We start from the raw sequence: 21,632 nt of genomic DNA on the forward strand, positions 1-21,632 counted from the left end.
CACCGAGTACTTATATTTTCGTATTTTTTATTAAAATAGTAAAAAATTGTACGATTAATATATTGATCATTCATGGAATATTCCCTAATCTCGAGAACTGTAAATCATTCATTTAAAATTAGTCAAATCATTTTTTTGGTTGCAACTTGTACAATTTTATTATACAAGTTATAACTTGTACACAACATATATGTATATAGCCGTCAGGGGTCACGTAGCAAAATAAAAATTATGTGGCTACAATATTTAAGCAGGTCACAAAATTACTCCAAACCACAATTTTGACTTCACAATTCTAATAATGAATTAATATTCTGCATATGCATTCATAAAAATAAATAACGTTAAATAAAATTATTTAAATGTCTTTTTTTATTAGTTTTTTTTTTTTAATATAAAATTTTCATCACTGTGTAAGCTGTCAAAAATATTAAAAAGTTTGACACAATTCAATTTTGGATCTAGGAAAGCTCGCATTCGGAAAATTTGTATAGGGAATGTTTGTACTCGGATTACTCGCATGACTAATTTGTTTGAACCAGTGACAAAATAAGTAATATTAATAAATACTAGGAAGGTTTCATACCTACCTTCCTTGAATAAATATATGATTAAAGAAAAATAAACAAACACGAAAATAATTCGAATGAAAAAAGTGTTATTCCCTTAATTATTAATTATCATTACACTTTAGACATGATGGATTTTTCATATTGGAAAATACTCATGGTGGGATGAATAAGCATAACATCAGATTAGGCAAAATCAGTGATTTCTTCTTCGATGTGAGCCAGGAGTTCTACAGGTGGTTGGATGTTTTTGAGGAATTACATCCAAGTAATATGTAATGAAAATTCCTAAAAATGGCTAGATTTGTATAAATATATATATTTTGGATCGATTACAGATAAGAAAAGTAAGATAATTAGAGAAAAATATCTTATTCTTTCCATAATAATAGTTAATTTATATCTACAAAATGGAAATAAGATTGAATAACTATGTAATAACATATTTTTAATACATATTACTCTGATATTAATAAAACTAGGGAATAGAGGGATTTTTTTATAGAAAATAATTTTATTTGTTGGTCCCATTTTAACATCCAATTGTTCACTATTTTCCTTAATATTAATGAAAAAAGTTTTTCATTCTTATAAAACTTTGTTTTGTAGGTCCCCAAAATGGACGATATAAAAATTGTGACGTCACATGAAAACGCCCCTTAGAAGATCTATGGAAAACAAAAAATTGACAAGTGGTTTATGAGCTGGAAAAGTTTGGGAACGTCTGGTTTAAATCAATACATTCTTTTTTTTTTTTTTTTTTTTTATAACTAAGTCTAAGAAATCATGATAACTGAATATTAGCTATATTAATACAAATATTATGTTATGTACACAGTGCTGAGCACTTTAAAAGATGAGTATCAAATTACATGGTTTGATTTTGGGTATTTTTCGACATGCCTATTATCTATGTATTATTTTACATGAAAATAAATAATTACTTTCTAAATGCTTGCGGATATTCCATTAAAATGAGTCATTTTTTTTATTATACCACAATGAATCCATTGAGTAGGTATGTTAAAAAGAGGACGTGCTCTAATCTTTTTTCTCCCGCAAGAATTAAGTAGATCGAACAGCTGATCGAATACAAGTTTTGTGACGTATAAAACGTCATAAATATGTAGATCTTTTAAATCATAAATTTGATGACTTTTTCTTAAAGACATAATAAAAAATTTACACTAATAATTTTCTAGATTGTTTAAGCTATATTGGCATTGCAAAAATTCAAGAAAGAGTTTCAATATACAGCTTCATTTAATAACTTAAAATGATCTCCGAATTGGGTTCGACGTTTTGGGCCAATAATGATCCTTCTAATTAATAGAATTTTAATAGAAATATAAAAATTGATTGAGAGCATCAGTTTTTATGACATGAAATAGTTTGTAGTCGCTAATGAATAGAGATTGTAATTAACTGCTGATGTGCATGACAGTTTGGGGCAAAAAATCACCCCTTCCAGTTGACAGAGAAAAAATTTTAAAAACACATAACAAAGCTTGAATATTTATCTATTCATTAGTGAAAAAATATATAAATTGATTGACGGAATTCGTTTTTATGAGATTAAGAAGTTTTATGTCGCTAATAAATAATAGGACTATTTTTTTATCTTGAAATTCATCCGAAGTTTTGGGCAAAAAATGACCCTTCTAATTAATAGATAATTTTTTTTGAAACATAAAGAATCTTGAATATTTTTCTATTCATTAGTGAAAAAAAATTAAAAATTGATTGAGAGCATTAGCTTTTATGAGAATTTGAAATTTGTAGGCGCTTATAAATTATGAGAGGAGTGTCATATTTGTGTTATGCTCATTCTTTTACGATTGAACCTTGTACAATTTAGATGTAGGAAAGTGTAGGTTTTGTGATTCAAACTACGATAGTCCTAAATGTAGAAGGCCATAATTTGAGTGAGATAATATTAATAACTAACTTCGTGCATCATATTTAATACGCCAATCTGAAGAAACCATTTCTTAGTATGTGCAATTCAAGGAGAAGACGGATTAAATTTTTGACCACTGGGCCAACTTATACAGGACACCCTGAATTGATACCAAAATTACCATAATTGGTGGGATACATCCCTAGTAAATGCAATTTTTCGGTGCAAAAAATTAAAACCTTTTCTCGTTATTGTTTATGAACAACTTGTGTATGTTTCATCTATTTGAACACTAGTTGGCGCTGCAAATTTGAAAATGACGTCACAAATCATAATAAACATGACGCATACCTATTAATAATAAGTAAACTTAATGAAAAATTAAAATTTTAGAAATCTATATTAATTTGATATATTATTTATGTAGTTTAATAATTATTAATTCAGTAATAATCTCTATTTACAAAGAAGTAATTACTAATTTATTGCATAACTATTAAATATTTATATACGTTCTGCAAATCATAATAATAAAAATATTGTAAGGTTAAGTTAATCAAAAAATTTTAAATCTCCAACTAGAACATCAGCTCCTAAAGCAAACACTGATATTTCACTTTCTTCTGCGGTGTCGTAATTTTCAGTTTGAGACCAATATGAAATATTATAACACATTTTTTCTTAATTAAAATCTTCCACTTTGGCATTAAAGGTTTCAAGTTTTGAATCTACAAGTCATAAATGGCATGCATTTTTTCCTATAACTTTTTCTTTTAAAATATTTATACCTCATTTTTAGTCCATTCTTGGATATTTTTAAAATAATTATATGCTGTGTTTCAGTCATCCTTTTTTTAATTTTAGTTCTATTTGTTTCCGTAAACTATCTTCCTTCGATGTTTCCTTCAAAATCTTTCTCTTCAGTAGTTCCTTACCAACATTTTTATGCTATTTATATTTTTTTTCTAAAATGTCTTGCAAATTTTACACTCTTTGTTATAATGTCTTGTCTAAGTGGAGTATCCATCTTTTCTAAATAATGTATGGTACGATTCTTTGAATCTCTTAATCGACAAGATATATAGTCCATAGTAGCACTTAAAGATTTATTTTTATTTGTGAAAACATACCAATAAGTTATTTTGCGTCTATGGTGTGGTACCTTGCCGACGTAATTTCTTCCTTCAATCTATCACATAAGTTATCAATGTCTAATTCAAAATACATTTTATATTGCCTCTCTAAAACAACTATTGTGGAAGAAATGCAAGCTTTCATCATATTATTGAAGGAAGAATTAATTTTAATTCTTTGAAGTTTACGAAAGGTGCTCTCCATAACTAATGGTTCTCCAAAGAAATCATTATTTGATTTAGAAATCGATGTAGGATCTAATAAACTCTTTTTATAATCGTTCACATCTATATTAATGAAGCTAAGTTTGTCTGTATCTATGAATATATGAAAAGACTCCGGGTGACCTCCATGATGTATATCCTAAACATATTTTGATCAAAGAAGTAATAATGTATATGTATTAATGGAATATTGCAGGTGTGTGCATATAATATTGAACAAATATACAGGATGCACTGTATACCGAGTGGTTCATTAAAATCCGAACGCTTTGAATTTTAAACTTCAATACGCTATAATTTATTAATTAACAATAGTATTTCAACAAAATGAATGCGATAAATAGATGTGTGTATGAGCTCTCTTAATCATTAATGTAGCCACCCATAGTGGCAATGATGGCTTCCAGGCGATGGCAGAAAGCCTGACACCCACTGTAGATGTAGTTCTTTGTTATGGCGTTCCAGTACTGGCAGACATTGACATTGAGGGCATCGGTGTTTGGATAACGGACACTGCATCTATTTGCCTCGACTTGGACCCAAAATGAGATGGGTTTATTTCATTTCTGGTATCAAAAGAGGCCTCTCCACACACACAAGGCCCTTTCCACCCACTTTTTTTATTACTCTCTCAACAGTCTGGTGTGAAACCCAGAGATCTCTTGCATGGGCCTTTATGGATTTGCCTGGGCTGTTTTCTTTAAGTCATCCAGGTCCAGTTTTGGTCTTTTTGACGGAGTCCTTTTTCCTCTTCAACATTTCGGATTTGTTGAAGGCGTAGAAGGTGGTCCTGGAGACACCCACGGCTTGGAGTGCGCGAATGGAAATTCGTCGATCACTTTCAAGTGTCATTTTCTCGACTTGTACGTAAGCTAGGGAGCTCAGTTTTTTTTTGTAAATAATTGTTTATGCTTTAATATATCAGAATACCTTCATTAATTATTGAATGAGTGAGTGTTCAGATTTCAATGGACAACACGGTATAGTGATACCTGATATAAAGGGTTTTTCAATAGGACCGCTCACATTTTACGTTAATAGGTTTCAAAAACGACATCATATTTGTTATTGTCTTTTTTTTACAGCTGTGCTCAGAAATAATTGTAGTTTTATCAAGGAGCACACACTCGATCAACGCTATAAAATTATTAAAATTTATTACAAAAGTGGTGAGTCTTTGATCAATACTTTAAGAGCGTTAACGCCAATTTATGGTCAACGTAATCGACCTGCAAAATCAACAATTCAACGTTTGGTGAAAAAATTTGAGTCCACATACACACTAAATAATGTTCCTGTGCCAGTGAGACAAATAAATGCACGAAGTGTAAAAAATATGGCTGCCGCAAGCGCATCAATTTAAGATGACCCAAATTTGTCTCTTACGCGCCGTTCGCAATCGTTGGGCATCTCTATGACATCGTTGTGGCGAATTTTGCGAAAAGATCTTGGCCTACACCCGTATAAGATCAAGTTGACACAAGAAGTGAAGCCACTTGACCACTTCAAACGTCGGGAATTCGTAAAATGGGCTGAAGGAAAATTCGAAAATGATCCTGATTTTCAACGTAAAATCATCTTCAGCGATGAGGCACATTTTTGGCTCAATGGCTTTGTTAACAAGCAAAATATGCACTATTGGGCCGGAAACCCCCACACGTGATTCATGAGGCGCCATTACATCCCCAAAAAATTACTCTTTGGTGTGGATTGCATGCTGGCGGTGTCATTGGGCCGTACTTTTTCGTCGACGATGACAATCGCCACGTTACTGTGAATGGAAATCGTTACCGCGCCATGATAACCGATTTTTTTTTGGCCTGAATTGAAAGATATGGACTTGGACGATATGTTACAATCGATTGATTGAAGAGTAAGTTTGGTGAGCTTCTTATCTCCAGAAATGGACCAGTCAATTGGACGCCTTGCTCGTGCGATTTAACGCCTTTAGACTATTTTCTTTTGAGTCACGTGAAATCCCTGGTCTTCACCAATAATCCGTCGACGTTAGAAGAGCTCAAAACAAATATTCAACGTGAAATTGCTGCAGTTTCAGCCAATTTATGCAGAAAAGTAGTCGAAAATTGGGTTCAACGATTGGACTTCGTAAAACGTGCACGTGGTGGTCATTCAAACAACATCGAATTTCATTCATAAATTAACTTGAATGTACTTTAACGGCAAATAAAGAAATTGTCGATATCTCAAACCGTTTTCGTTTTATTTAAAAAAAAAAGGGTGAGCGCTGTTAATGAAGAACCCTTTATATCATGTCAATATTTCTGATATAAGAAATAATAATTTAGTCGTTTTAATGAAATATTACATGCGTGTGCATTTATAACAGGAGCACTGTTGTCATTTGTTAATGGTCTCTTATGTTTCTGTATATCATAATTTATACACAGTATAATTGCGGTAGTACCAGGTATTGTCAGAAGTATTAGACGTCAGCTAAAAGAAAAAAGTTTGCTTTAATAATATAAAATATAACTCCCGAAGAAATCTTCAGTGTCAAGGTTAATAGAAATACAAGGTTAGACCATCATGTAATCGGGCTTGCTAGAATTTTCAATCTGATGTAGTGTACCGACTGCTGGGCAAGACAGGCGGATTTTGACAAAATATGCAACCACTAATAGTCTATGACATCACTATTGCTAGAATTTTCAATTTAATATTTCATACATACTAATGGGGGAAAAAAACCAGATTTTGACCAAACACGCAACCACTCATCTAATATGACGTCAACATTAAAAGCGTGGTGGAACTGAAACATCAGTCGTACACACGTTATGATGGTAAACCTTGTATTTCTATTAACCTTGCTCAGTGTTACTCTCCGTTTTTATGTGCACACTCACAAGAAAATACTCAATACTTATATCAATTCATATGTATTCTCACCTGAAGAATGGAAAAAAAAGTTGGGATGACTGATAAGTACTTTTAATCTTTAGAGCAATTTCTAATAAAAACAAACAAAATTCATTTTAACATACCAGCGTTTATAGTTCATTCCAATCTTGACATATTCTGAAAATGCTCATGAATACATGAATGGTATACATAAGATACCAATAATAATAAAAAACTTGTAGTACCCAGAGTAATTAAGCGTCGGCTAAAAGACACATTTTGCTTTAATAATATATATATAAGATAACTTTCCAAGAAATCTTCAATGCACGCACCTCCAATATTCCATTAATACGACTACAATATCATTTTTTATTTCAAAAACATTTATATCAGTTACATCATTTAGCGTTATATACAGTGTATCCTGTATACAAGTTCGATGCTATATGTAAATATGGTTTTCTCCCTAAGAACACGAAAAAAGGCAAGTGTGATACATATGGTACACCTTAATTAAGAACTTTCTTAATATCAAATCCCTGTTTTATGATTTTGGAGGCAGAAAATGAATTACTTCTGTAAGATGAGAATCTTTTAAATTTAAATAGTATTAGTGCATGGAAAATTTAAATATATATAATATATAAAGTATAGGAATATATTTATTTTATTATTTATAACTTAGTTTTTTCTTTACCCACATCCCCTCTTTAGCTATATGTACACGCCTGGAATTTATAATTAATACGACTACATTGTTATTTCTTAGATCCAAATATGTTTATTTAAAAAATCATGGAGTACTTTTTATATTGCACCGAGTGACTTGTTTTCGTATATTCAGACAGAAAGACATCTTTTGCTTTATAAATATAGATTTTAAGATTTGTATAAGATATAAACGAATTTATGGTGAAAGGAATTTTGTTTGTTCTTGTTAGTGAGCGCTCTAAAGATGAAAGTACTCACCCGTCATAACAAAATATTTTTTTTCTCAATCTCTTATTATTGTTTTTTCATTCTTGCGGCGAGAATAGATATAATTATTGAGCAGTTTTGTGTGAGTGTGCTCATGAAAAATGGAGAGTTGGACTTATTATTTCTTGGGTAGTTATCTTCTATATATATATTACTGAAGCAAAATTTGTCTTTTACCCGACGCCTAATTACTCCAGGTACTACTGCTAGTATACATGTGTGCGCGTCTAAAACTGAACACTCTGAATTTTTAAAAAATAGTTAAATAATTCTGTAATTTTTAAAGTGGTTGACGAATTAATTTATTTAACATGAAAGATGAAGAGTCTTAAACACATGTCTATTCAATATGGCCGCCAATGTTCTCCACTACCAACTCCAGCCTGGACCGGAACTTGTTGCATGACTTGGCGATGAAGCTCTGGTCGAGGTTGGCTCAGGCATTCTTGAGGGCAGACTTCAGCTGGTCCTTGGACTTGTATTATACTCCCGACAACATCCCCTTTAAACGCCCAAACATTGCGAAGTCAAGCGGCGAACAATCAGGCGAGTGAGGCAGCTTTCTTAAGCTTGTTGAGAAGAATCTTCGACCTTGCGAGGCGTTTTTCCTTGTCTACAGGCTTGAGAGCTTGACGAGGGGTTCTCTTGTAGGCCTTAAGTCCAAGATCTTTCTTAACTAGCCGGTCCATGGTACTTCTGCTGACGTTGAACTCCCTGGAGAGGCCGCTGACGGTGACTTTGCCTCTCTTGTCCTCGATAGACTTTTTCACGGCAGCAACCATTTCGTCTGACCTTCGAGGCGTTGACTTAGATCTTGTGGTCGCCTCAGGAGTCCCTTTGGCTACCACGCTGTAAACGGTGGTGCGGCTGCAGTTCAGAACCTTGGCAATTTCAGCGGGAGTTTTTCCCCACGCGGAAAGTTCCAAAATTGCGACACGACGTCTCTCCATATTATGGGCTGTTGTTTTCAGAATTAATATATATATTTGGGTACAAGTTGCAATCTCTTTGTCTTAAGTGCATTATTAAACGACAACATTGGTTAGTATAATTACCAACTATTAATTGATATTATACTATAATTTATTTTGATCAATTCAAATAAAATGGTTATTATTTATTTATGAGTAATATAACTGTGGGGATATAAACTTTATAATGTCCCATATAATCCTTATATTTGAGTAATTTGTATTAAAATACAAATTACTGAATTAAGTATCGATCTTTAATAGAATATTTAATTATTACATCATCCTCATCCCAAGTGCTGTAATTTTTTTTGTTTCAACTTGTACAAAATCGTAACTTGTAATACGACAATGGATCAACAAGAAATTGTATTCTTCTTCTTTTGGAAACTTATTACTTCGTGTGTTTATCAAAATGGAGAACAAAACACCGACCCTTTGCACTTTTACTCCGGAGCGAAAACCTCCAACCTTTAACCACCTAGTATTTCATTCCCTGACACGTTTATCCCCCCCCCCTCCCCCCCAAACACTTTAGCCCCATCCTTTTTTATCTTTATTATTGAAAGGTACATCTGGTAAACGATAGAGGGCCACAGTCATAAATGAATGTTACGGTTGTTAATAGCAGTCACACTACTTTAGATAGCGAATCGGAAAGGAATTATGAGTTCTATAAATCAACAAAATTGTAATACTTAAATAGTAACCTTTTTCAACTTACATATAAACTTAGCCATATAAGCTTCAATAAATATTTCTGGTTAATGCCATGGCAAAAAATTTGCAAAAGTTGATTTTTAGTAAGTAATTTTATAAGATGAATTTATGTATAGATTTTTGAAGGAGTAGTTACATGATGTTATAATAAATGTCTGACATGGGGTTTTCGGATAACTCCTTAAATACGGTGAAATAGAGTCATGAATACCAAAAATAAATGTATAAATATGTTAATTATATCTAATATATGTATTATTTTAACATTACATAAGTCAAAAAATAGAATCATCTCAAATCCTCTCAAGTAATATCAACGGGATATTCACTGGCTTGTTGATCTGAGTTTTTTTGGGATGGGCGATCAATTGGCATATCATATCATATATATCAAAGTATCGCAATCGGTCTGGATCTTTATATTGCTATATCGCAGAAACAGATCCAATCAATTTGTACAAAATTACATAGCATGTGGGAGTGCTGTGGTTCTCGAGACCGGTCTTTGTCATGAGACTGCTTTTTATGGTTTTGGTCTTGTCTCGGTCTCGTCTCGGTCTCGACACATCAAAGTCTTGGTATTTGGTCTAATACACTGGGTCTTTGCTTGGTCTCGATCCTTATATATGCCGTAGGAACTGATTTCGGTCGATATTTATGAATATGAATTTTTTTGGGGTTGCAATTACTGAAGAGAGGGAGAAGGGTTTATGGTAATATATTCACTTAAAATTACCATATTTAAAAGAATAGAACTATGTGGTAAGTAGGGTTTTAAATGTTGTGCTTTGAAGTAGTGCCATCAGCGAGCGTTTGTTCTCCAAGGCCTGAGGAGGACTAGACAGAGACTGTGAGACGACAACTTAGAGAAGCAGCTCCTGTTAATATCCCATAAAGAGCTAGAAGAGAAACGATTTATGTAGATATTTTATTTTTCGCCGACAAACTATATTTTAGTTTCTTTTTCTACATATACATATACTTTTTATTATAGTAAAATATTGTAAATTTGAAAAAGGTATATAAATCGTATATTTAATTTAAAAGGATATAATTACATGTATAGGTTTATTTATAGGGTTAAAGAAATGGTATATTTGAAAATGATTGCAATTAAATTGATCGAATCGCTGATCGCAAATAACTCTGATCGTTAATTTGCTATATCGCAGTGAATTTCTGATCAGACCGCAATTTTTTTCCTGATCGCTCACAAGCCTGGATATTCGTTATGGAAAATTTCAAAATACTGACTTATATGCATATCATTCATATCTAGAGGATTAGTCCACTCAAGAAATCCTGAGCTCGCTCTCACTCAGTTACTAATTTTATGAGTGCACTCTTGCTCCCAACCGTTTTTAAAGCAATGAGCGTGCTACCGCTCAATTTAAAATGAGCGACGCTCATTTTTTCGCTCTTATAGTAGTATTGAATTTGACAACTCTCTTTGATTGCAATTAAATTTACTTACATTATTTATTTCAAAAAATGAAGGGAAAGAAGGCTAATAATTAAGATCTAAAATTATATTTAAAATAAAAAAATATCCATAAAATGATTATTACAATGATTCAACAATGAAATATTTGATTCATTAGCAAAAGTATTTTTTTTTTCAAACTTTACATCTTTTAAACTCTGACATCTATCCTTAAATAATTGCCCACCTTCAAAAAATACTCTCTCAACGGTAGCTGAGGACATCAGTGTATAAATCAGAAGGTAACATTTTATGCTTGATTAGATCTAACGAAAATTCTGGCAAATATTCAAATTACTTTTAATAACAATTATTAAATTGATATAATTAACATAACCATATGAAAATCAGGTAATATTATGTGCCAATGTGTAGTGGTTCCCAAACAGTGTGTCTTGCGGCAAGTTCAAGAGTACCGTACTATTTGTGGCAACCATATAATATTTACAATAACTCATAATAACCCGAATAATTCGTTTAATTAAAATAGGTGTGTCAATAACTTTTATTTGTCTTTTGGTGTACCTTGGGTACAAAAAGTTTGGGAACCACAAACTTAGGGGTCTTAGAGGACATATAATTACGAGCTTTTGTGCAATATCCTACAGTTAAGCCTGATAATTAGTTTGAGATTAAACATAGATTTTGAGTTCTTATGTAAATTTACTACATAAAAATATTAAAAAGATCGTATTTCAGTTAGGAAAATTAATTTACACAAAGAAAGATTTAACTTCCCACGCAATCTCCACAAACAAAGGAGCTGGCGTTTTCTCTGAGGGAACTGATGTTGGAGTCTTCTTAGAGTGGCCAGCTACATGAAAGGCAAACTCTTCAACCGAACACAGCAGAGAGCCACAGATACGAATAGAAAAAAAAATTCTAGCTTATCTTGAGACACATATAACTTCAACCGTCTTATTTTTAGCAATCTTTAAAATTATTCTTTAACTTTCAAATTTTTTGATATTGTCTCTGGAAACGGAAAAGTAATACAAATTTATAAAAATGAGTGAAAATTTGAGTGATTTTATCATTGAGTTCCGCTCACTAATGCTTTGTTCATATCTCGTATTTATGGTAAACATTTAAACTTCATTTACGAGTATTAGAAGAGACGGACAACATTTCCTTCATCTCATAGTTACACACAGCTAATTTAATGAAAGGGCATGACAGCTAAGCTGCTCTCTTCCAACACATTCTTCAAATTGTCATGATGACGACGTAAATTTGTCGGTTCCTTTTTTTATCACAGAACGGCGTTCCATATACAGGGTGTCCACGATAAATTGGAACTATCTTAAAATTCAACCTGCTTGATAAAAATGGAATTTGGAGTTTATTTGTTAATATGAAAAAGTTAGACATGATATTAAACAATAAATTTATTCATCATGTCCTCCCTCAGCAGCCACCATTTTCTCCATCCTGCCCCTAAAGGATTTGCATGCCCTGATGACTTACGCGAAATCGACAGCATTCCACTCACTCGTAATGGAGCCCTTCAGGGCCGTGATGCTCTTGTGGCTGACCTTGCACACCTCTCTCTACAACTTCCCCTCCCGACCGTAATCACACGGATTGAGGTCGGGTGTGTTGGAGGGCCAGGTGTGGCGATCCCAGAAAGTGATGTCGTGGAGTTGAAAAGATTAGTGGTCCTCATGGCGATATGTGCGGGTGCTGAGTCTTGTTGGAATATGAACTCCCTCCCAGCGGCCGTATCCTTCATCCAGGGGATGACGAACTCCTCCATGACTTCGCAGTACCTTATCGCTTTAACCCTTTCCTTGGGGTTGAAGAAGAAAGGAGGCATCACCTCAACGGTGCTGTAGATGACACCAATGGTCATCACGGAGGCCGGGAACTTTGTAGTGAACACAACCTGTCATTCTGGATGTTGTAACTTCTGTCGACAGTCCAGTTCTTCTCGTCGGAGAAGAAGATGATTCTTCCTCCATGGCTCTTCAGGTCATTGAGGAGACGCTTACCGTTGGTGAGCCTGGTGGCCTTCATGGATGCCGTGAGGATGTGTTGTTTGGCCATTCGGTATGACCTGTACCCGAGGTCCTCATTCACAGCCTTGGAGACCAACTGCTTGCTCACTCCACGGTTCTTGGCCAACCTGGACAAGGAAGTCCCCGGCGAAGCCTTGATGGACTTTCGGAGGCCTTCAAGGAAGCGGGGAGTGCGGATTCAGTCACTTCTCATGTTGTGAGCCTTGTGGCAGACCTTCCCCTCAACCTCCCAGGCATTGAAGACCCGGTACACCATGGTCTTGGGGTAGTTAAGAAGCTTGTAGATAGCAGAGGGATTGTGTCCTGCGCGAGCCAATTCGAGGATGGTGTCTGTCCTTTCTTGTTCCATGATGACTATTGTTTGTTGTCAAAACAATTGTGGTAGAAGTTATAGTGTATTTTTCACGCAACCTTTTATATTAGTATGATTTAACCCCGAATATCCACATTATGGATCTGGATGAAGTTTAAAGTAGTTCCAATTTATCGTGGACACCCTGTAATTTGAATTTATAATCATGGTTATGGATGCAGTATGCACTCTCTCAATTTCTCTATAAGTACATGCTAGAGCTCTAAACAGCTAAAGTGAGAGTAGGGAGTTAAAAAAAGACTATTTCATGTTTCAGATTTGAAGTTAGTCTTGATTTTTTTACGTATCACGTTTATATGTAGAATGTGCAAAACGTAGATAAAATTTAACAGTTTTAAGATTACAAAAGAAAAAAGCGTTTTATGCTTTTTAGTACAATCTTTAATAGATCGTCGTGGTTTTACAAAATCTTTCTGTAAAAATAATTCTTGCTTACCTTTGATGTATTAAAAAAGAGTCATAATAAGGAAAAATATATAATGTTTAAATATAACTATAATATTTCACATACACTAATACTATTTTATATATAGAAAGTTCTCCTCTTTATGTCAGTAATTCTTATAATCAAATCACGCAGCTTCTTCTTGCGCCCTCCAAAATCCCTACCACCAACACATATGCAAGATAGCCAAAAAACACCTGTTTCGTGTAAAGACTTGGGTAAGTTATTATTGATGTATTTAAACATTCAAAAATTAATTAAACAAATACTTCTTCAAATTTAGGATTAGCATATAGCTAAATGTTCATAATCTCCGAGATAAGGTGTTAGAGAACAATAGTAATATCGTGAAGAACAACAGCATAAATGGTGTCAAAGGGGGTCTTAGCTTCAAATGACGTGCAAATAGTTTGTCTAACATCAGTTTATTCGGGTTAAGAATTGGGTATGCTCCATGGATTCCAACATGTTGAAGTACAATATTTATTTAAGATAAGTATAAGTCGTTTTAAATACTGAACATATTAATTTACTTTTTCTTTTCTTAGCTTTACAAATTACTTAGATGACGAAAAATAAGGATTCTACATAGAATTTGAAGTATGTTAGGAAAAAGACGTATTTTATTTCTACTCATAATTACTATATTTTTTTCTGTATAAAAAAGTCTCATTATTTTTGTATGTTTATAATTTACATTTGTTCCTAATAATTTGTTGAATCAATTCGTAATTAATTAAAAAACCTTTATTGCTACATTTAATATAAAACATGCAATCAGTATAGTACGGAACATGTAAAAATGACTTTCACTTTTGGTGCCCTAGCAATAGTTTGCCGGATTAGGTATCTAACTGCAGTCCGTCCTGAAGGTTTTCTGGAGATGGTGCATTGTTTAGCCAGCCCGTGATATCAGAATTCATTATAAAACTGGAGAGGCTGGAGACAGAATGTTTAAATTACTAGTAATCTACTGCTACGGTTAAGTGATAATAATAAGTTTGACCACTCATTGTATGACGTATCATATTAGCGACTTTTGTTAATATTTACTAATAAATCTATAATATTGAAATTTTGAAGTTTTTTTATGATTTTCACAAAGCAAATCAGGTATTCCTGAATTTGAAAATTTCGACTACTTTTTATATTAACTGTTCTAGTGTAATTTGAAAGAAGATTCTCATTTCTATAGTAGAATCATGTGATATTCCATCCTCCAAGACAGTAACTTTAATCAATAGTGCCATATGTCTCGCTCCCGCTTTTTACACACACTCGCTCGATGCCCAGTCCCAATTATATACTAAAATGAAAATGAATTGTTATGAATTTAAAAAAAAAAAAAAAATGAGTTATAAACTTACCAATTAGTACAAAACAGTTTTATACTAATTTTATTTACGAATTTCGATACGGCAATTGTCGACAAAATTAACAATGAACTTCTCATCTATACTCAAAATTTTTATGCATATTATGCGCTATTTGGTATCACTTTAGCAAATATTACAAAAATTATGAAATAAAATGTTACAGAAATTGAAAGTACCATATTTTATTGAAAATACTAGATTCTAATGTTTGAGTCTAAAATTTTGTATCCAAAATGGATTGTTTTGTGGCATTTTTTCTTAAAAATTGACGTTTGATGAAAAAAAGGAGACAAAAAATGATACAAAATTGAAAAATTATTCAGAAAATGAGATATATTTCAGTTTAATATCAATTTTTATGTGTCAAATTTATATGCAAACAAATCACTTGAAAAATTTCGAGAAACTTTATTCTATTTACGAATCCAATACTTCATTGTAAGTTAATTTTTTTCTACCTAGAAAAACAAAATTTTAATTCCCACTGATTTCATTTATTGCCCATAACTTTTTTGATTTTGATAAAGTTAGAAAACGTAGTTATTCTTATAATTGTTTTTTTGAGACGCCAACCACTTTTTGATTTATAACTCAACCTTTTATCTAATCTCTTTTAGCTGCAAAAAACGTTTTTGTCTTTTTTCCTAAACTTAGTTTTTCCTTACAAAAATGTCAACTCTACTTCTGAGTTATCATAGTCAGTTTTATTAGACTGAGAACCAGTGATGTTCTTCATGTATATAAAAATATAATAAACCGAAAATCCTGTCAATTTGAAGAAGGTTTTGTGAGAAGAGCCGTCACATCGTTTTATTAAATTAGGTGTGAGTAGCTATGAGATGAAGGATTTATACACAAATCCCACTCCGTATATAAAAAAGACATATAGGCTGGAATTACTATGACGTCGATCTTAAATTCTACTCCAACTCCAACAAAGACTTACACTTAAAACTTCCGAGCAAACCCTCATTGTTACTCTTCGTATTTTATTAAAAGTAAATAATAAGGACAAAAGCTTTGTAAAATAAAACAGGCTATTCAAATTGCCAACTAGAAAAAACCGCTCCCTCTGGCTAGGACATATTTTATAACCTCTCCGGATAACTTATTAAGTTATCACTCATCTCCCACCTACCTAAATTTTTATTATGCGGAACAAGGGCAATTACCCCACAACTTCCTGGCTCATAGTATATAGATCAGTGATGCCCAAACAAGATGTTTCTGATCTTTTGTTCTTCAGACTACTTGCTTATCAAGGGCTCCACGAGCGTTGACATAAGTAATTAAAAAAAAAAATGGTTGAGCATATTTTATATGTCGCAAAATATTACAAAATTCTACGGAGGCTTTGGAGTTAGTAGAAAAGCTTGGGAATCACCGCCATAGTGTTGTGTCTTGACGAGGAAGAGGAGACACAAACTATTTATAGGTGGAGAGATCCAGGACGACCGAGAGAAATGAGGAGAAGGAAAGGCGTGGAGTAATAAGACAATTCTTATTTAGAGGAACATGTGAATTCTTTATAATACACAAACCTACTCTAATAAATACATGACTATTTATACTAGATAAAACACTGTACTTTAATATATATATATATATACAAGAAAATACGAGACTAGAAGAAGAAGAACAAGGGGGAAGGAAAACACGAATGCATTACACATAGACAATAAAAAGTACTCACTATTACAAAGTATCAATAGGTTTGTTGAATTTAAAGGATGATAATTGATAAACTGGTTCATAAGAGTTAGGTGAAGCATCGTACATCTCTGTAAACATCAATGATCCCGGTTACGCCAGTCTGAAACCTATCTCCACATCACTATGCAGGGCCGTCCCGAAGATTTTTTTTGGGGGGAGGGGGAGGGGGCTTGATTATTTTGGTGAATAATTTGGGAAATTTTAGCTCTGCTGCAAAATTTGATCGAATGACCCTTTTTTGTAGAAAATAAACACTTAAAAATATTTTTTCCCGGTTTATTCATTAATATTTTTTTCGCAAAAATCCTACATTTGGGGTTGAGCTACAGCTATTATAATTATTTAAGCATCATTATCTGGCATATATCTTTAAATCGGGTTTTTATTGTGTTAAAAGTTTATATATTTGACAAATTCCTCTGGAATGGTTGAGGCATCATAATTCATATTTTACCATCTACAAGAGACATTATCCACTGATATCTCGCCTACGTGCTCTTGCTTGTTTGTTCTAAACTCGTGAATATTTTTATCAAACTCAAGGGTATCAAAAGGTCAATATGCGAGAGAATTGAGAGTTTTACCTATTATTGTAGGATTTGATTCCTTTCCACGCTATTGAAAGAATTATTTTTCAATGTACATAGTTTGGAACTTATCAATTCAAAAATCTTCATTGATGAATGAATATTAAGATCCTTTACTTTATGGCGACAAGATCATACAGCGATAATTTAGATTTTTAAATTCCAATGCAAGCTTTTCTTATCCGAATCTTTATAGGATTTTTTATGTACATACATAGGAATTCGTTCACTCAATAAATGAGTTAAATGAACCAAAGGTCTTTTGTATATCTTAAGTCCTTTAAAATAAACAAAGTACGCTAAAGAAGTAGACAAGGTTCATGAGCGTTGTTTACTTATTCTCGTTTTTAAACAAAGTGACAGAGAGTGACCCTGTCTTTTGGAAAAATAATACAACTCCTCGAATGATAATATTATTTACTAGCTATAGTACCTGGACAGAGTAATAAAGCATCGGTACAAGACAAATTTTGCTTTATAGAAGATAACTCCCAAAAAAATCTTCAGTGTTATTCTCCGCTTTTCATGAGCACACTCACCCGAAACTTCTCAATACTCAAGAATGAAAGAAACAATAAGAGTTTTAGAAAGAAGAAAAAAAATGATTGGATGCCTGATACGTACTTTTGTCTTTAAAGCGCTCACTAATAAAAACAAAATTCGTTTAAAAATACCAGCATTTATATTTAATTCAAATCTTAACACATACTGAAAATGCACATGAATACGAAACCAATCACAAAAAAAAAATTGATATACATGCACACGCCCGCAATATTTAATTAATACGACTAACTTATTATTTTTTATGTCAAAGATGTTGTATAATTTACGTTAGGGGATATATGCAGTGCACCCTGAAAACAAGTTTGACACTTTATGCACAAGTCTGCAAAATAACATTGTTTTTTATTTGATCAAAATATATGATCATTATATGTAGTGCACCTTGTGACTTATTGTCAAATATACATACATTCGGACATACAAACTTTGCTTTATTAATATAAATTAAAAAATAACATGTACTTAAGTTGTTCGCATAGAGGGGGATATCAAAATTCTTCTGAGAATGCTCGGAAGCTTTTTATACAACAAGCTACAAACTGTCACTCCGCCTAGCGGATAGTATTTATACTTTTAGTTTGGGCATTCCTTATTGAAAAATATAATAATATATTTATTTAGCCTCAAAGAACGGAAAGTTTGAACACAACGTATAACGTATTGGCAGGCACAAACTGATGAATTATAATTTATTCTATTGGCCTTAGATCTAATGACATTATGGACAAGAATGCGTAGGTAAATGATGGTAGGAACTTGGATTACTTATTTTTGCATTTACAAGTAGACTGGTGATACTATTATTTTTGGAAGGATTATTTTGATTTTATTTCTATATATGAATACCGCCTACGACTTGTCACAGTACGTCTCTTTTTGCATACTTATGAGGAAATATATCATACGAATTTAGTTTGATAAGTTATAAGGCTCATAAACAAATCCTTCAATCAACTTTTTTTTTGTTCCACAGTTCACTAACTCTCTGATTCTTTTTCTCACCAATCAAGACAGTCAAAATCTTCTCTAGGATTTTTCTTGGGGGAAAGTTGAATTTTTTGGGGATGACCATTCTCTTATAAAATACTATTTTTTTTTTGAATGACGAAATAATCTTTTTTTTTAATGTAAAAACAAATTTTTGATAACCTTCTTATTATTATTATAAAAGACAAGCTTTCATTGAATGACCTTTTTTAGTGGTAGCCCCCAAAAAAAAAAAAAAAATAAATATATATATAATCCTGCGGACGTCCCTGCATAGCATCTTATTTAGTATTAGCCATTTGAATTATGAATATTATCAATTAATACTATCGTATTCTTTTGATTGATTAAAATTACACCTTTAATATCAGGGGCGTGCGCAGGGGTGGCTGGAAGGGTTGTACATCCCCTCCCCTATATGAAGAAATGTTTGTATTAGTGAATATTTTATTGTTTTGTAAGACATTTTTTGAATAGTAAAACAGTTAAAAAATTGGTTAAAGGATTTATTTTCCAAAAAAGATCATACGATCAAATTCCCAGGTCTGAGAATAAATGATAAAAAACCAATTATTGCATAAATATGTACCTTAATTCTTCATTCAAAATTGATTATTCATCTAATTTTTTGGTACAATTTGTTTGTACAAGTAACAACGACAAAACATGAGGCCTTTCATTCACAATACCAACAGCCCCTATCTCAGTCTAAAACCGGCATTGCAGGTATAGTCCATTCGAAGAATATTTAATTATGGCAATATCCTTATGACAGGTACTCCTAATTTCATTATTTAGTAGGAATGTGTACCATTTGCTAATAAAAGTAGCAACTTGTAAACAAAATAAACATCGATACAAATTATAAGTAGAGATGACATTTTTGTAAGGAAAGTGCTAAGTTTAGAAATTAGAAAAGAAAAAACGGTTTTTCTTTTTTGTTCATTATTCAATATGTTGACAAGCTATTTGCTTTTCCCTCTGATGTAAGCATTCTAACCTATGTTTGATGTAAATTCTTTGAAAAATGCATAATAAAATAAATATACGATAGGATATGACATATTAATTTAGTTATAGTGATGATAATTTTACTGCACTAATGCTATTTTAAATGTTGAAGGTTCTTCTCTTTATAAAATTAATTCAATTCCGCCCTCCCCCTTCCCTCAAGCATATAACTGGCAGCTGATAGTAACAACTAGTGATGTGCCAAGAGCAAAACTCGTAAATTGGTACTCGAATTTTATAAAGTAAATAAAAAAAGACAAAAAAAACTCGACTTGTGTGCATAAAAAACCGAGTGTTAATCGGAACTCCTCAAATCCTCGTAACCCATCAAAACCTCGAAACTCGTCTAAACTTGGGATTCTCTGTTTTCGTTTTCAGTCCCATTTTAACATGTCAATTTTCCTAGACTGGCTTCCTTCCCTGTTAAATTTAGAATTTATGTTTTCACAATAGTCAAAATATTGTTGACTATTGTGAAAGGTGTACTTTTAATCCCAGTTTGTTTTAAAAGTAATCTTTGTTTGAATGTTTTAAGCCTAGCGGGAGTACTCGACATTGCTTGGAATTATACTAATTATTAAGCACATACTCAAAAGTCCTCCTCAGACCAATAGACATAACGACAAAATTGTCAGTATTAATTTAGATAAATGAATATTTCTAAATGCATGAGGGCGGGGACTCTATTAAACAACTGTTCAAATTTGATTATTGCTATACTAGCTACAAATTTGTTTGGTGTATTCCTTGTAATTTATGCTTAAAGGTAATCCACATTCCTTTTGCAGCGTTTCAGTATTAGGGTATTAACTTTAAAATACATATTAAAATTTTTAAGCAATAAATTAATTTCAAGATGTAACTACTATTTAGATAAACAGATTATGATTGTTACTGTTTGTTTAAAAAGTATTTAGATCTTTAAATGAATTTAGTGTTTCAAAATTTTAATATGTATTCGACAAATAATAATAATAATAAATTTGTCATTAAGAATTTTAATGATGAGGAAAGTAAAGGTGAATTATGTGACTCTAAAGGCCTTGTTTATATTTTTGAATTACAAAATTGGGAAATGGTCAACCCTGCATATCTTATACCAGGTTTTAATTTAAATTATAGAAATCATTCCTCTCCATCTACCCCCATACTCTATCCAGTTAGAGAAAGGGAAAGGGTAAAAAAGAGTATTGTTTAGAAGGTAAGGAGGATTCAAGCGACTAACGATTATAGGTCTAGTGTTTTTTGGGTTTTTTTAGAAATTCGAAAATAATCATACAGTAAAATTCAGGTCACAGCATATCACTAGTAACAACGGTCTAAAATCATTAGTACCATCTCTACTTATAGCATAAGCCTACCATAAGGTATTTTTCAGTGTGGAATTTGAACTCCCCGAGGGAAATTTTACCTGAATATTCGGGACTTGCATTTTGTAATAAATTATTTTTAAGAAAAGATTACTAGTGGTTTTTCGTTGTAGGGTATATTACCTTCCTGCCCTCCCGTCTCCGTTCCTCTTTATATAAGACGTCATCAATAAATGACCAAATAAATGTGTTTCACCATAATTTTATCTATGACTTGGTGACAAGATGGGATTGGAATATGAAGATAAATAGGGAAAAGAGGAGCTTTGTAATATGAGAAAATCTTCTCTTCAAACACTTCAGATTCTCAATTCAGTGGATTTTACAAAAAACAGTTTGGA

The 21,632-nt window shown here is 32.4% G+C and overlaps 1 long non-coding RNA gene across 1 annotated transcript; it reads right to left on the reverse strand.

The window, feature by feature from the left end:
- Positions 1–641: 641 nt before the first annotated feature.
- On the reverse strand, positions 642–1,639 carry LOC139906251 (uncharacterized). The gene is made up of 2 exons (XR_011781626.1): positions 1,514–1,639; positions 642–857 (listed from the first exon to the last, which is right to left on the reverse strand). It is a non-coding gene; the product is annotated as an uncharacterized lncRNA (long non-coding RNA).
- Positions 1,640–21,632: the final 19,993 nt, after the last annotated feature.

Source organism: Lepeophtheirus salmonis, chromosome 8 (genome assembly GCF_016086655.4).
Source record: "Lepeophtheirus salmonis chromosome 8, UVic_Lsal_1.4, whole genome shotgun sequence".
NCBI lineage: Eukaryota > Metazoa > Arthropoda > Copepoda > Siphonostomatoida > Caligidae > Lepeophtheirus > Lepeophtheirus salmonis.